This window comes from Pelecanus crispus, chromosome 29, assembly GCF_030463565.1.
Source record: "Pelecanus crispus isolate bPelCri1 chromosome 29, bPelCri1.pri, whole genome shotgun sequence".
Taxonomy (NCBI): domain Eukaryota; kingdom Metazoa; phylum Chordata; class Aves; order Pelecaniformes; family Pelecanidae; genus Pelecanus; species Pelecanus crispus.
This window is the reverse complement of record NC_134671.1, coordinates 38494-56073: the sequence shown is the minus strand read 5'-3', so window position 1 is coordinate 56073 and position 17580 is coordinate 38494.

Sequence of the window (17580 nt, the reverse complement as noted above, 5' to 3'; positions counted from 1 at the left end):
CCCGGTGTCACTCTGGGGGGTCCCGGTGTCGCTCTGGGGGGGTCCCGGTGTCGCTCTGGGGGGGTCCTGGTGTCGTTCTTGGGGTCCCGGTGTCGCTCTTGGGGGGTCCCGGTGTTGCTCTGGGGGGGGTCCCGGTGTCGCTCTTGGGGTCCCGGTGTCGCTCTTGGGGGGTCCCGGTGTCGCTCTTGGGGGGTCCCGGTGTCGCTCTTGGGGGTCCCGGTGTCGCTCTTGGGGGGTCCCGGCGCTGGTTTCGGGGGGGGTCCCGGCGCCGGTTTCGGGGGGGGTCCCGGCGCCGGTTACAACATCACAGGGACAATTCCGACGTCACCCGCCGCAGCTGGTCGCCAGAGGCCGGGGTTTTGGGGGTCGGCGGGGGGGTGCGGGTGATGATTTTGGGGTGCCGGCAGCTCCCGGATCCCGCCGGCACCGGGGGGGCCGCTGGAGCAGATGCGGCGGCGAGAGGGGGCGGAGCGCGGGCGCCCGCGTCCCCTCCCCGTCCCCGAGCTGAGCACGTGCAGCTCGGGACACGTCCCCGTCCCGTCCCCCCCCAAGGGAAATAACGAAGCCAAGGAAGCGTTAATCAATCCCGGGGGATTTATTGGGGTCTGGGGTCCCCTCCCCGCACGCCTGGGTCCTCGGGGGGGCCGGGGGGGTCCAGGGCTTCCAGCGCTTGGGCCAGGCGGGCAAGCTCGGAGCGGAGAATGGCAACCTGGGGAAGAAGCAGAGTGCGTGGGGGGGGGGGGGGGGGGGGGGGGAGGCGTTAACGAGGGCAGCGGCCCCGCTAATGAGGTTAATGAGCCCCCCCCCCCCCCCCATCCCGCCGGAGTTAGCGGGGAGAGCGATGTTAATTAGCTTAACGAAGGCGCGGTACCTGCTGCTGGGGGGCGGGGGGGTCCCCGGCCGCCCGGGCCCCCCCGAGGGTCTCGAGGCGTCGCTGGAGGCTGCGGCTGCGGGCGCGGAGCTGGGCCCGGGCGGCCGCCGGCTCCACCAGCCCCTGCGGGGGGGGCGGGAGGGAAAGGGGGGGGTGGTCCCCAACTGCCCCACGATGCCTTGGGGGGGCCCCCCGCTATCCCATAATACCCTGGGCTCTCCCCAAAGTCCCAGCGGCTCCCAGGGCTCTTCCCATCACGGCCCCAGTGTCCCACCATGCCCAGGGGTCCCCCAGAGTCCCACGATGCCCTGGGTCCCCCCCGGGTCCCCCAGCATCCCATAATACCCTGTCCCCCCCCCCCCCAAGTCCTCCAGTTTCCCATGATGCCCCTGGGTGCCCCCCAGATCCCCCTGTATCCCACAATGCCCCTGGGTCCACCAGCATCCCATCATACCCTGGGCCCCCCCAGACCCTCCAGCATCCCACAATGCCCTGGGGCCCCCCTCCAAGCCCTCCAGCATCCCACAATGCCCCTGGGTCCCCCAGCATCCCATAATACCCTGGGTCTCCCCCAATTCCTCCAGGTTCCCAATGCCCCTGGGTCCCCCAGCATCCCATAATACCCTGGGTTCCCCCCCGCCAAGTCCTCCAGTTTCCCATGATGCCCCTGGGTCCCCCCCAGGTCCCCCTGTATCCCACAATGCCCCTGGGCCCCCCCAGCATCCCATAATGCCCTGCCCCCCCCCAGCATCCCATGATGCCCCTGGGTCCCCCAGCATCCCATAATACCCTGGGTAACCCCCCAAGTCCTCCAGCTTCCCATGATGCCCCTGAGCCCCCCCCCCCCAGGTCCCCCTGTATCCCACAATGCCCCTGAGTCCGCCAGCATCCCATCATACCCTGGGCCCCCTCAGGCCCTCCAGCATCCCACAATGCCCTGGGGCCCCCCTCCAAGCCCTCCAGTATCCCACAATGCCCCTGGGGCCCCCGCCATCCCATAACACCCTGGGTCTCCCCCCCCCCCACTATCCCACAATGCCCGGGGGTGCCCCTCCAAGCCCTCCCACATCCCATAATACCCTGGGTCCCCCCCCAGCGTCCCACAATGCCCCGGGTCCCCCCAGTATCCCACAATGCCCCTGGGCCCCCCCAGTATCCCACAATGCCCCTGGGCCCCCCCCCAGTATCCCACAATGCCCCCGGGTCCCCCCAGTATCCCACAATGCCCCTGGGCCCCCCCAGTATCCCACAATGCCCCTGGGCCCCCCCCCGCCATCCCATACACCCTGGGCCCCCCCCCCCCCCAGCATCCCACAATGCCCCTGGGCCCCCCCCCCCCCCCAGTATCCCACAATGCCCCGGGCCCTGCTCACCTGCAGGCACAGGTAGACGTGGGCGTCCGGGCCCGCGGGGGCCCCCACCCAGCCGGGGCCCAGCTCTGGCTCCGCCCCCAGGGGGAGGAGCTGCAGAGGCCCCGCCTGCGCCAGGGCCTGGAGGGCGGGGCCAAGCGCCGCCAGCGAATCCCGGGCCTCCGGCGGGCACCGCACCGCCACTGCGCAAGGCATGCTGGGATAGCCCCGCCTCCGAGCGTGGCTGCCTACACCCCCCCCCCCAACATGGCTGCCCCCACCCGGGGTGTGTGGGGGAACATGGCCGCCCCCGTGCGCCCAGGGCATGCTGGGATTGCCGGGCCTCCTGCCTTACTCCCTGTGGTGGCCTCAGCAACATGGCCGCCTCCACTGGGAGCCGCCATCTTGGGACACAGAGCACAGCTCGGATATGTAGTCCCCTACGGCAGCCATCTTAGCTCTACCTGGCTACCCCAGGGCACGCTGGGATTGCCAGGCCTCCAGGCCTACTCCCTGTGCTGGGCTCGGCAACATGGCCGCCTCCAGTGGGAGCCGCCATCTTAGGACAGCCAGGTGCTTGCTGGGATATGTAGTTGCCCCACGGCAGCCATCATGGCTCTACCTGCTGCCCCAGGGCATGCTGGGGCTTGTAGTTCCCCACAGCCTCAGCAGCCATCTTGGGCACCCCAGGGCATGCTGGGATTGCCAGGCCTCCAGGCCTACTCCCTGTGCTGGGCTCAGCAACATGGCCGCCTCCAGTGGGCGCCGCCATCTTGGGGACAGGTGCATGCTGGGAAATGTAGTCCTATACGGCAGCCATCTTAGCTCTACCTGGCTGCCCCAGGGCATGCTGGGGCTTGTAGTCCCTTATGGCCCTGTCAGCCACCTTGGGTGCCCCAGGGCATGCTGGGGCTTGTAGTCCCTTGTGGCCCTGTCAGCCATCTTGGGCACCCCAAGGCATGCTGGGACATGCAGTCCCCAGCAGCCATCTTGGGCACCCCAGGGCATGCCGGGAGCTGTAGTCCCACCCAGTCCTGTCAGCCATCTTGTGTGCCCCAGGGCATGCTGGGACGTGTAGTGTGTCTGTTCCCCTCCCCCCCCCCCCCCCCACGCCCCCAGCAGCCATCTTGCCCCCCACCCAGCGCACTCACCGGGGGGCCGGGCGGCGCCGAGGCGGAAGGTGTCCCGCAGGCCTCGCGTCGCCCTCACCACCTCCTGCATGGCCGCCACCTCGGCCTCCACCTCGGGGCAGCGCCAGTGAGCCTGGCGGGTGGGGGACAGAAAGAGACGAGGGGGTGTCGGGGGGGTGCCACCCGTCCGCGGACCCCCCCCCCAAGGGTGGCGGCACCCACCAGGCGGGCGGCGTCAGGGAAGGGGGCGAGGCAGAGGGTGGGGGGCGCGGGGGGGGCGCGGGGCAGGCGCTGCCAGAGCTCCTCGCTGAGGAAGGGGGCGAAGGGGGCCAGGAGGCGCAGCCCCAGCTCGGCGCAGCTCAGCAGGGTCCGGCGCGTCTCGGCCCCGGTTCCCGGGTCCCGTAGCGTGGGTTTGGCGGTCTCCTGTGGACGGACGGAGAGACAGACAGACGGCGCGTGTTGGGGAGGTTAGGAGCGGGGAATGGTCAAGGAGACAACACGGTTTGGGTTGGATGGACAGACAGACGCAGTTGACTAACGCGAGGGGGCTGGGGCAGCGTCGGAGGAGATGCAGGGGGTGGGACGGACGGACAGACGGACACGGTCAACAAGGTGAGGGTGGACAAATGACACCCAAGGGGATGCACCCAGAAGGGTGGACAGACGGATGAGGTCAACTGAGGCCATGGTTGGGCTCAATGTTCAACAGCTGGTGTGGGACAGACGGACGGACAGACACACTCAAGAAATGCTCAAGGAGACCCGATGGATCAGAGTGGATGGACAGACAGACGCCATCAACCGCAGCAAGACCGACTGGGTCCAACGGTCAAGGAGCTGCAACAGGTGGGGTGGGACAGACGGACAGCCGTGCTCAAGAGAGCGCACTAAGGTCAATGCTCAAGGACCTGATGGATTGGGGTGGACGGACAGACAGACTCCATCAAGCATGTCAAGGTGGGTTGGGTTCAATGGTCAAGGAGCTGCAACGGGTTGGGTGGGACAGACGGACAGACGCACTCAAGAGAACACACTAAGATCAATGCCCAAGATCTGATGGATCAGGGAGACCTGATGGATCAGAGTGGATGGACAGACGCCATCAACCGCAGCAAGACCGACTGGGTCCAACGGTCAAGGAGCTGCAACAGGTGGGGTGGGACAGACGGACGGCCGTGCTCAAGAGAGCGCACTAAGGTCAATGCTCAAGGACCTGATGGATTGGGGTGGACGGACAGATGGACACCGTCAACCATGTCAAGGTGGGTTGGGTTCAATGGTCAAGGAGCTGTAACGGGTTGGGTGGGACAGACAAACAGACGCGTTCAAGAGAACACACTAAGATCGATGCTCAAGATCTGATGGATCAGGGAGACCTGATGGATCAGAGTGGATGGACAGACAGACGCCATCAACTGCAGCAAGACCGACTGGGTCCAACGGTCAAGGAGCTGCAACAGGTGGGGTGGGACAGACGGACGGCCATGCTCAAGAGAGCGCACTAAGGTCAACGCTCAAGGACCTGATGGATTGGGGTGGACGGACAGACAGACTCCATCAAGCATGTCAAGGTGGGTCGGGTTCAACGGTCAAGGAGCTGCAACGGGTTGGGTGGGACAGACGGACAGACGCGTTCAAGACAGCACACTAAGATCGATGCTCAAGATCTGATGGATTGGGGTGGACGGACAGACGGACACCCTCAACCATAGGTCGGGTTCAATGTTCAGGGAGCTATGACAAGCGGGGTTGGACAGACTGATGGACGCACTCAATGGGTTTAACAGCCAGGGGAGATGCGAGGGGGCGGGTGGGACAGACAGACAGGACCACGTGGGACAGACGGACGGGGCCACCCACCAGATAGACGTCACAGAAGCTACGCAGCCAGAACTGGTGGACGGCGGCGATGGCGCCGTGGACCTCCAGGGCTCCATCCGCCGCCCGCACTCGCCCACCCGCCTGCGCCAGCCGGCTCAGCACCCAGCGGTCCATGGGGCGCTGCGGCACCACCTGCCGAGGAAGAGGAGGAGGAAGGGTGATGGGTGGTGAGGGGGGGGGGGCTGGGGTGGTGGACCCCCACCCTGACCTCCACCAACCCACCCCAGTACCTCCTCGGGGGGCTGAGGGGCAAAATGGGGCCCCAAGGCGGCGAGGACGAACTTGACGGCGTTCCAGATCTTATTGCAGAAGTGACGGTAGCTCAGGGCCGTGCCCACGTCCAGGCGGATGTCGTCACCTATGGGGCGGGGGACGGACGGACGGAGGGACACAGAGCGGGGTCCCCGGGGTGGGGGACAGGGCCACCTCGGGGCGGGGACGGGGTCCCGGCGTTCCCCTCGGCCCCTTACCGTGGACGTTGTGGGAGCACAGGGCCATGCGAGCGCGTCGGTGCCGCATTCGGGGATGCCGTGGGGGAACTGGCGCCTCTGGGGGGGACGGGGAGGGGTTAGGGGGGGACGGGGACAGGTTTGGGGGGGACGGGGACAGGGACAGGTCCTACCTGGCCCTCCGTGGCCACCGTGAGCTCCTGGGGGTCCAGGATCCTGTGGCGGAGCTTCTCCTGCAGCTCCTGCAAAACAGGAGACCCTACAATAAACAAAGGTGCTGCGGCGGCTGTGTTGTCACGGGTCTGCCACCACGGTGTCTCCGTGACCCTCTTTTGGGGTCTCTGGGGGCTAGGAGGTTTGTTATTGTAGGGTCTCCGAGAAGGATACAGCACCGGGGTGTGTTTTCGTAGGGTCTCCAGAATGGGGTTTGTTATTGTTGGATTTTGGGGAGGAAAAAATCCATTACTCCACGATTCTCAAAGTGAGATTCTGTTATGGTAGGGTCTCCCAAAGGAAAATCTACTATGGTAGCGTCTTCCGAAGGAAAATCTGCTATGGTAGGGTCTTCCGAAGGAATACCCAGTTATTGTAGGGTCTCCCAAAAGAAGATCCAGTTATTGTAGGGTCTCCCAAAAGAAGATCCAGTTATTGTAGGGTCTCCCAAAAGAAGATCCAGTTATTGTAGGGTCTCCCAAAAGAAGATCCAGTTATTATAGGGTCTCCCAAAAGAAGATCCAGTTATTGTAGGGTCTCCCAAAAGAAGATCCAGTTATTGTAGGGTCTCCCAAAAGAAGATCCAGTTATTGTAGGGCCTCCCAAAAGAAGATCCAGTTATTGTAGGGTCTCCCAAAAGAAGATCCAGTTATTGTAGGGTCTCCCAAAAGAAGATCCAGTTATTGTCCTCCCAAAAGAAGATCCAGTTATTGTAGGGTCTCCCAAAAGAAGATCCAGTTATTGTAGGGTCTCCCAAAAGAAGATCCAGTTATTGTAGGGCCTCCCAAAAGAAGATCCAGTTATTGTAGGGTCTACCAAAGAAACATTTGTTATTGTAGGGTCCCTGAGAAACACGCTTATCGTCGTGGCGTTCCCCCAAAGCAAATTTGTTATCGTAGGGTCTCCAAAAACTTTCCTTTTGGCCGGGTCGGTGTTGCGGGGCACGCGTTTGTTATCGTAGGGTCTGCAGGGGGTTGTTTCGGCTGGGCCTGCGTTGGGGGTGGAGCGTGGGGGGGGGGAGTGTTTGTTATTGTAGGGTCTGCGGTACCTGGAGGGAGGCGCCGGCGATGACGTCGCGGGGGGTCGATGACGTTGCCCAGGGATTTGCTCATCTTGCGCCCGTGGGCGTCGCGCACCAGCGAGTGCAGAAGGACCTGGGGGGGGGACGGACACGGGACAGGCAGCGCTGGGGGACACACGGGGGGACAGGGGACCCCCGAGGGGGGACAGGGGACCCTGGGACCCCCCAGAGGAACCAGGACACCCTGGAAAAAGGGATATAGGGGACCCCTTGGGGACACAGGGAGCCCCAAAGGGGGACAGGGACCCCCAAAAAGGAACAGGACACCCTGGAAAAAGGGAATAGGGGACCCTTGGGGACACAGGGAGCCCCAAAGGGGGACAGGGACCCCCAAAAAGGAACAGGACACCCTGGAAAAAGGGAATAGGGGACCCTTGGGGACACAGGGAGCCCCAAAGGGGGACAGGGACCCCCAAAAAGGAACAGGACACCCTGGAAAGAGGGGAATAGGGGACCCGTGGGGACACAGGGAGCCCCAAAGGGGGACAGGGACCCCCAAAAAGGAACAGGACACCCTGGAAAAAGGGAATAGGGAATCCTTGGGGACCCCGTGGGGACACCAGGGAGCCCCAAAGGGGGACAGGGACCCCCAAAAAGGAACAGGACGCCCTGGAGAGAGGGAATAGGGGATCCTTGGGGACACAGGGAGCCCCAAAGGGGGACAGGGACCCCCAAAAAGGAACAGGACACCCTGGAAAAAGGGAATAGGGAATCCTTGGGGGACACAGGGGACACCAGGGAGCCCCAAAGGGGGACAGGGACCCCCAAAAAGGAACAGGGACACCCTGGAAAAAGGGAATAGGGGACCCTTGGGGACACAGGGGAGCCCCAAAGGGGGACAGGGACCCCCAAAAAGGAACAGGACACCCTGGAAAAAGGGAATAGGGAATCCTTGGGGACACAGGGGACACCAGGGAGCCCCAAAGGGGGACAGGGACCCCCAAAAAGGAACAGGACGCCCTGGAGAGAGGGAATAGGGGATCCTTGGGGACACAGGGAGCCCCAAAGGGGGACAGGGACCCCCAAAAAGGAACAGGACACCCTGGAAAAAGGGAATAGGGAATCCTTGGGGACACAGGGGACACCAGGGAGCCCCAAAGGGGGACAGGACCCCCAAAAAGGAACAGGACACCCTGGAAAAAGGGAATAGGGGGACCCTTGGGGACACAGGGAGCCCCAAAGGGGGACAGGGACCCCCAAAAAGGAACAGGACACCCTGGAAAAAGGGAATAGGGGACCCTTGGGGACACAGGGAGCCCCAAAGGGGGACAGGGACCCCCAAAAAGGAACAGGGACACCCTGGAAAGAGGGAATAGGGGACCCGTGGGGACACAGGGAGCCCCAAAGGGGGACAGGGACCCCCAAAAATGAACAGGACGCCCTGGAAAAAGGGAATAGGGGACCCTTGGGGACACAGGGAGCCCCAAAGGGGGACAGGGACCCCCAAAAAGGAACAGGACACCCTGGAAAAAGGGAATAGGGGATCCTTGGGGACACAGGGAGCCCCAAAGGGGGACAGGGACCCCCAAAAAGGAACAGGACACCCTGGAAAAAGGGAAATAGGGGACCCGTGGGGACACAGGGAGCCCCAAAGGGGGACAGGGACCCCCAAAAAGGAACAGGACGCCCTGGAAAAAGGGAATAGGGGACCCTTGGGGACACAGGGGACACCAGGGAGCCCCAAAGGGGGACAGGGACCCCCAAAAAGGAACAGGACGCCCTGGAGAGAGGGAATAGGGGATCCTTGGGGACACAGGGAGCCCCAAAGGGGGACAGGGACCCCCAAAAAGGAACAGGACACCCTGGAAAAAGGGAATAGGGGACCCTTGGGGACACAGGGAGCCCCAAAGGGGGACAGGGACCCCCAAAAAAGGAACAGGACACCCTGGAAAAAGGGAATAGGGGGGACCCTTGGGGACACAGGGAGCCCCAAAGGGGGACAGGGAGCCCCAAAAAGGAACAGGACACCCTGGAGAGAGGGAAATAGGGGACCCTTGGGGACACAGGGAGCCCCAAAGGGGGACAGGGGACCCCCAAAAAGGAACAGGACGCCCTGGAAAAAGGGAATAGGGGACCCTTGGGGACACAGGGAGCCCCAAAGGGGGACAGGGACCCCCAAAAAGGAACAGGACACCCTGGAAAAAGGGAATAGGGGACCCTTGGGGACACAGGGAGCCCCAAAGGGGGACAGGGACCCCCAAAAAGGAACAGGACACCCTAGAAAAAGGGAATAGGGGACCCTTGGGGACACAGGGAGCCCCAAAAGTGGACAGGAAGCCCTGAGAAAAAGCATGACACCCAGGAGAAAGGGAAGAAGAGACCCTTGGGGACATTGGGGACCCCCAGGGGACACCACAGGGCCACTGGGGCGCCCCAAGATACGACAAGGAATCAGTAGGAACCCCAAAAATGAACGAGAGAGGTGGGGGGAAGAGATTAAGGGATGTTGGGGGTCACGGGGGGGGGGGGGGGGTCCTGGGGGACATCCAGGGGGCACGGGGGGGGGGGGGGGGTCCTGGGGACATCCAGGGGACACGGGGGGGTCCTGGGGACATCCGGGGGGGGTCCTGGGGACATCTGGGGGACATCCAGGGGGCACAGGGAGAGGGTCCTGGGGACATCCAGGGGACACGGGGGGGGTCCTGGGGACATCCAGGGGACACGGGGAGGGCCTGGGGACATCCAGGGGGGTCCTGGGGACATCCAGGGGACACGGGGGGGGTCCTGGGGACATCAAGGGGGGTCCTGGGGACATCCAGGGGACACGGGGGGGTCCTGGGGACATCCGGGGGGGGTCCTGGGGACATCCGGGGGACACGGGGGGGGTCCTGGGGGACATCCAGGGAACACGGGGAGGGGCCTGGGGACATCCAGGGGGGTCCTGGGGACATCCAGGGAACACGGGGGGGTCCCTGGGGACATCCAGGGGGGGCCCCTGGGGGACATCCAGGGGGACACGGGGGGCTCCTGGGGACATCCGGGGGGGGTCCCTGGGGACATCCGGGGGACAGGGGGGGGTCCTGGGGACATCCGGGGGGGGTCCTGGGGATATCCAGGGGGACATGGGGGGGCTCCTGGGCACATCTGGGGGACAGGGGGGGATCCTGGGGACATCCAGGGGACACGGGGGGGCTCCTGGGGACATCCAGGGGGACACGGGGGGGGTCCTGGGGACATCCGGGGGGACATGGGGGGGTCCTGGGGACATCAAGGGGGGTCCTGGGAACATCCAGGGGACACGGGGGGATCCTGGGGACATCCAGGGGACACGGGGGGGGCTCCTGGGGACATCCAGGGGGGTCCTGGGGACATCCAGGGGACACGGGGGGGCTCCTGGGGACATCCAAGGGACACGGGGGGGTCCTGGGGACATCCAAGGGACACGGGGGGGTCCTGGGGACATCCGGGTGGGTCCTGGGGACATCCGGGGGACACGGGGGGGATCCTGGGGACATCCAGGGGACACAGGGGGGCTCCTGGGGACATCCAGGGGGGGTCCTGGGGACATCCGGGGGACACGGGGGGGGGCTCCTGGGGACATCCGGGGGGACAGGGGGGCCGCCGGCGGTACCTGGGAGAAGGGCAGGCGCCCGGTGAGCTGCTGGCCCAGCATGACCATGCGCGCCACCCAGAAGAAGAGGAGGTCGCTGCCCGTCTCCAGCACGCTCGTGGGGTTAGAAACGCTGCAAGTCGGGGGGTCTGGGGACAAAGAGGGGGGGGACGCGGGGGGTGGGGACGCCGTCCCCTGCGTCCCCCTTGCCCCCGCCACGTCCCCCCCAAACTCACCTCTTCGGGCCAGCCCAGCGCGGCGAAGGGGGAAGAGCGCGGAGGAGAACCAAGTGTCCAGGACGTCGGGGTCTGCGAGGGTGCGGGGGGGGGGGGGGGGAGTCGGGGGGGGGACCCCAAAAGGTCTCAGAGCCTTGGGAGGGGGGTGGGGGGGACCCCAAAAGGTCTCAGAGCCTTGGGAGGGCGGTGGGGGGGACCCCAAAAGGTCTCAGAGCCTTGGGAGGGCGGTGGTGGGGGGGACCCCAAAAGGTCTCAGAGCCTGGGTGGGGGGTTGGGGGGACCCCCAAAAGGTCTCAGAGCCTTGGGAGGGGGGGTGGGGGGGACCCCAAAAGGTCTCAGAGCGCTGGGTGGGGGGTGGGGGGACCCCAAAAGGTCTCAGAGCCTTGGGAGGGGGGGTGGGGGGACCCCAAAAGGTCTCAGAGCCTTGGGAGGGCGGTGGGGGGGACCCCAAAAGGTCTCAGAGCCTGGGTGGGGGGCGGTTGGGGGGGTCCTGGGGGTGACAGAAGGGTGCTGGAGCTGGGTGGGAGGTGGCACAGGGTGCCTGGGGGATTTTGGGGGTGCTAGAGGTGGGCAGGGGGCTGACAGGGGGTGTCTGGGGGCTGATGGGGAGGTGCGGGGGAAGTTTGGGGTGCTGGGGGGGGGGGGAGGTGCCGGAGAAGGATTTTGGGGTGCCAGAGAAGATTAGAGGGTGCTGGGGGGGGGATTTAGGGGTGCCAGGGCACGGCTGGGGGTGCTGGGGGGTCCTGAGAGAGTTTTGGGGTGCAGGAAGCAGATTTGAAAAAGCAGAGAGAATTTTAAAGGTGACAAGAGAGATTTTGGGGGGGCCTAGGGTTGTTTTGGGGTGCACAGGGGAACACGGGGATGCCGGGGGGGGGGATTTTTGGGGTGCCCCCCGCCCCGCCTCTCCTCACCTTGCTGGAGCTGGAGCTGGGCGGGGGGGGCAGCGGAGGGTGCGGGCGGGCGGCGGCGCGCGCCTCGGCCTCGCTGCGCCCCACGACCCAGAGCCCCTCGGGGTGCTCGGGGGGGGGACCCCCGCCGGGGGAACCCCCACCCGGTACGCGGGCACCCGGTGTCCCCACCACAGCTGCCGCGACAGGCACCAGTCGCTGCGGGGAGGGGTGGGTGACATCAGTGGGGCCCGGACCCCTGGGTGCCCCCCCCCGGACCCCTGGGACCCCCCCCCCAGACCCCTGGGTCCCCTCCCAGACCCCTGGGTCCCCCCAATAAACCCCTGGGTTCCCTCCCCAGACCCCCTGGGTCCCCTCCCCAGACCCCTGGGTCCCCCCCCAAACCCCCTGGGTCCCCTCCCCAGAACCCTGGGACCCCCCCCAAACCCCTGGGTCCCTCCCTCAGACCCCTGGGACCCCTCCCCAGACCCCTGGGACCCCCCCCGCCAGACCCCTGGGTGTCCCCCCATACACCCCTGGGTCCCCTCCCCAAACCCCCGGGTCCCCCCCCATAAACCCTTGGCTCCCCCCCATAAACCCCTGGGTCCCCTCCCCAGACCCCTGGGACCCCCCCCCAGACCCCTGGGTCCCCTCCTCAGACCCCTGGGTCCCCCTCCCCAGACCCCTGGGTCCCCCCCATAAACCCTTGGGTTCCCTCCCCAGACCCCTGGGTCCCCTCCCCAGACCCCTGGGTCGCCCCCAAACCCCTGGGTCCCTCCCTCAGACCCCTAGGACCCCTCCCCAAACCCCTGGGTCCCCTCCCCAAACCCCTGGGACCCCCCCCAAACCCCCTGGGTCCCTCCCTCAGACCCCTGGGACCCCTCCCCAAACCCCTGGGACCCCTCCCCAGACCCCTGGGACCCCCCCCCCAGACCCCTGGGTGTCCCCCATACACCCCTGGGTCCCCTCCCCAAACCCTCGGGTCCCCCCCCCATAAACCCTTGGCTCCCCCCCCATAAACCCCTGGTCCCCCTCCCCAGACCCCTGGGACCCCCCCGGACCCCTGGGTCCCCCTCCCCAGACCCCTGGGACCCCCCCCATAAAACCCCTGGGTTCCCTGCCCAGATGCCTGGGTCCCCCCCCCTGCACCCCTGGGTCCCCCCCAAACCCCCTGGGTCCCCCTCCCCCAGAACCCTGGGACCCCCCCCAAACCCCTGGGTCCCTCCCTCAGACCCCTGGGGACCCCTCCCCAGACCCCCTGGGACCCCCCCCCCGCCAGACCCCTGGGTGTCCCCCATACACCCCTGGGTCCCCCTCCCCAAACCCCCGGGTCCCCCCCCATAAACCCTTGGCTCCCCCCCATAAACCCCTGGTCCCCTCCCCAGACCCCTGGGACCCCCCCCCCGGACCCCTGGGTCCCCTCCCCAGACCCCTGGGACCCCCCCCATAAACCCCTGGGTTCCCTGCCCAGATGCCTGGGTCCCCCCCCCTGCACCCCTGGGTCCCCTCCCCGGACCCCCGGGTCCCCCCCCAAACCCCTGGGGTCCCCTCCTGAACCCCTGGGCCCTCCCCCAAGACCCCTGGGTCCCCTCCCCAGACCCCTGGGTCCCCTCCCCGGACCCCCGGGGTCCCCCCCCCAAGACCCCCTGGGTCCCCTCCCCAGACCCCTGGGTCCCCTCCCAAAGCTCCTGGGTCCCCTCCCCGGACCCCTGGGTCCCCCCCATAAACCCCTGGATTCCCTCCCCAGATGCCTGGGCCCCCCCCCCCCCTGCACCCCTGCGTCCCCTCCCCAAACCCCTGGGTCCCCTCCAAACCCCTGGGTCCCCTCCCCAAACCCCCGGGTCCCCTCCCCGGACCTCTAGGTCCCCCCGAACCCCTGGGTTTCCCCCCTGCACCCCTGGGTCCCCTCCCCAAACCCCTGGGTGTCCCCCCCCCCCCCCGAACCCCCTTTCCCCTCACCCGACGTTGTCCATCCACGTCTTCCAATTCTTCTCGTGAAATTTGGGGATCAGTTTGAGGCGCCCCGACGTCACCCCGCCTGGGGGGAAGGGGCAAGGTCACGGGACCCAGGGTGCCCTGGGGGGGGGGTCCTGTCCCCTCCCCTGCCGCCGCGTCCCCGTCACCTCTCGCTGCACGCTGGGCCATCTCCCGGCACCGCAGGAACCACTGGCTCTTCAGCAGGTACTCGACGACGTCCCCCGAACGGCTGCGGGGACACCGAGGTCGCCTCAGTCCCTCGGGGACGGGGCAGACGCGGCGCCCCGAGAGGGGGGCGCGGAGGGGCCGGGGGGGGGGGGACACAGCGCTACCTGCACATGGGGCAGCGTCATGGCGTGGTCCTGGGCGCCGCGGTACAGCCCCCGCTCGGCCAGCGCCGCCACCACCTTGTCCCCGCGCCACGAAGCGATGGACGCCCTGGGGACGGCGGCACGGGTGGGGACGGGGGGGACGCGGGGAAGCGACAGGAGGTAGAGGTGGGGATGTGGGAATGGTGGGGACATGGGGATGTGACAGGGGACAGAGCTGGGGACAGAGCTGGGGACAGAGAGAACACTGAGAAGTGATGGGGACGCTGAGAAGCGACAGGGGACACGGGGGATGGGCAGGACAGAAGCTGGGGACAGAGAACACAGCTGGGGACACAGGGATACTGACAAGTAATGGGACACAGCTGGGGACATGGGGACAGACAGGACAGAGCTGGGGACAGAGGACCACGGCTGGGGGACAGAGGGGACGCAGCCGGGGACACACGGACAGAGAGGATGCTGAGAAGCGACAAGGGACACAGCTGGGGACAGAGGACACAGCTGGGGACACAGGGACACTGACAAGTGATGGGACAGAGCTGGGGACATGGGGACAGGACAGAGCTGGGGACAGAGGGGACGCGGGGAAGCGACAGGAGGTAGAGGTGGGGACGTGGGGATGGTGGGGACACTGGGATGTGACAGGGGACAGAGCTGGGGATGGAGGGGGACGCAACCAGGGACACACGGACAGAGAGGATGCTGAGAAGCGACAAGGGACACAGCTGGGGACAGAGGACACAGCTGGGGACACGGGGACACTGACAAGTGATGGGACAGAGCTGGGGACATGAGGACAGGACAGAGCTGGGGACAGAGGGGACACGGGGAAGCAACAGGAGGTAGAAGTGGGGACGTGGGGATGGTGGGGACACAGGGATGGACAGGACAGAGCTGGGGACAGAGAACACAGCTGGGGACACAGGGACACTGACAAGTGATGGGACACAGCTGGGGACATGGGGACAGACAGGACAGAGCTGGGGACAGAGGACACGGCTGGGGACAGAGGGGACGCAGCCGGGGACACACGGACAGAGAGGATGCTGAGAAGCGACAAGGGACACAGCTGGGGACAGAGGACACAGCTGGGGACACAGGGACACTGACAAGTGATGGGACAGAGCTGGGGACATGGGGACAGGACAGAGCTGGGGACAGAGGGGACGCGGGGAAGCGACAGGAGGTAGAGGTGGGGACGTGGGGATGGTGGGGACACTGGGATGGACAGGACAGAGCTGGGGACAGAGGACACAGCTGGGGACACAGGGACACTGACAAGTGACAGGGGACACAGCTGGGGACATGGGGACAGACAGGACAGAGCTGGGGACAGAGGGGACACAGGGCAGCGACAGGGGACAGAGGGGGGGGCACAGGACACGGCTGGGGACAGAGGGGACGCAGCCGGGGACACACGGACAGAGAGGATGCTGAGAAGCGACAAGGGACACAGCTGGGGACACAGGGACACTGACAAGTGATGGGACAGAGCTGGGGACAGAGGGGACGTGGGGAAGCGACAGGAGGTAGAGGTGGGGACGTGGGGATGGTGGGGACACTGGGAATGGACAGGACAGAGCTGGGGACAGAGGACATGGCTGGGGACAGAGGGGGACGCAGCCAGGGACACACGGACAGAGAGGATGCTGAGAAGTGACAAAGGACACAGCTGGGGACAGAGGACACGGCTGGGGACACAGGGACACTGACAAGTGATGGGGACAGAGCTGGGGACAGAGGGGACGCGGGGAAGCGACAGGAGGTAGAGGTGGGGGACGTGGGGATGGTGGGGACACGGGGATGTGACAGGGGACAGAGCTGGGGACAGAGGGGACGTGGGGATGGTGGGGACACTGGGATGGACAGGACAGAGCTGGGGACAGAGAGAACACAGCCAGGGACACAGGGACACTGACAAGTGACAGGGGACACAGCTGGGGACATGGGGACAGACAGGACAGAGCTGGGGACAGAGGACACAGCTGGGGACACAGGGACACTGACAAGTGATGGGACAGAGCTGGGGACATGGGGACACTGGGATGTGACAGGGGACAGAGCTGGGGACAGAGTGGACACAGCCAGGGACACAGCGACAGAGAAGACGCTGAGAAGTGATGGGGACACAGAGACAGACAGGACAGAGCTGGGGACAGAGGACACAGCCGGGGACACAGGGACACTGACAAGTGATGGGGACACAGCCGGGGACACGGGGACAGACAGGACAGAGCTGGGGACACGGGGACAGACAGGACAGAGCTTGGGGACAGAGGGGACACGGGGATGTGACAGGGAACAGTGTTGGGGACAGAAGGGACACAGAGAAGAGTGCTACAGACACTGGGACAGAGGGGACACTGGGATGTGACGGGGACACTGGGATGTGATGGGGACACTGGGACGGACAGGACAGAGCTGGGGACAGAGAGGACACAGCCAGGGACACAGGGACACTGACAAGTGGCAGGGGACACAGCTAGGGACATGGGGACAGACAGGACAGACCTGGGGACAGACAGGACAGAGCTGGGGACAGACAGGACAGAGCTGGGGACAGAGGGGGACGCGGGGAAAGCGACGGGAGGTAGAGGTGGGGACGCGGGGGATGGTGGGGACACTGGGATGTGACAGGGGACAGAGCTGGGGATGGAGGGGACACTGGGATGTGACAATGGATAGAGGTGCGGACGGAGGGGACACAGCCAAGGACACAGGGACAGAGGGGACACTGAGAAGTGACAGGGACACAGGGACGGACAGGACAGAGCTGGGGACAGAGGGGACACGGGGATGTGACAGGGGACAGAGCTGGGGACGTGGGGATAGTGGTGACATGGAGATGGTGGGGACATGGGGAAGCGACAAAGGACAGAGTTGGGGACACAGAGGACAGAGCTACAGACGCTGGGACAGAGAGGACTCTGGCAAGTGACAGGGGACGCAGCTGGGGACACTGGGATGGACAGGACAGAGCTGGGGACACGGGGGGACACTGGGAAGTGACGGGGGACACAGCTGGGGACACAGGAATGGGGGGGGACACAGGGAAGTGGCAGGGGACGGAGGGGGACGGAGGGGGGACGGAGGGGGACGGAGGGGGACGGAGGGGGACGGAGGGGGACGGAGGGGGACGGAGGGGCCGCGCGTGGGGACAGGGGCCGCGATTTGGGGCGGCGAGGACGGAGGGGACAGCGGTACCTGGAGCCACCCCCCGCCCGGGGGACACATGGTGCCATCGTCCCCGATGACGGAGAGCAGGGGCAGCCCGTGGGCCCGGGCCAGCGCCAGGTCAGCGGGGCTGTGCCCCGGCGTCACCTTCACCGCCCCTGCGGGGGACCGGGGGACGCGCTGGCACCCCCCGCGGCCACCCCCGGCACCCCCGCGGCCCACCCCCGCAGCCACCCCTGGCACCCCCGCAGCCACCCCCGGCACCCCCGCGGCCACCCCCCGGCACCCCCGCGGGCCACCCCCGGCACCCCGCGGCCACCCCCGGCACCCCCGTGGCCACCCCTGGCACCCCCACGGCCACCCCCGGCACCCCATGGCCACCCCTGGCACCCTGCGGCTACCCCCCGGCACCCCCATGGCCACCCCCCGCAGCCACCCCTGGCACCCCGC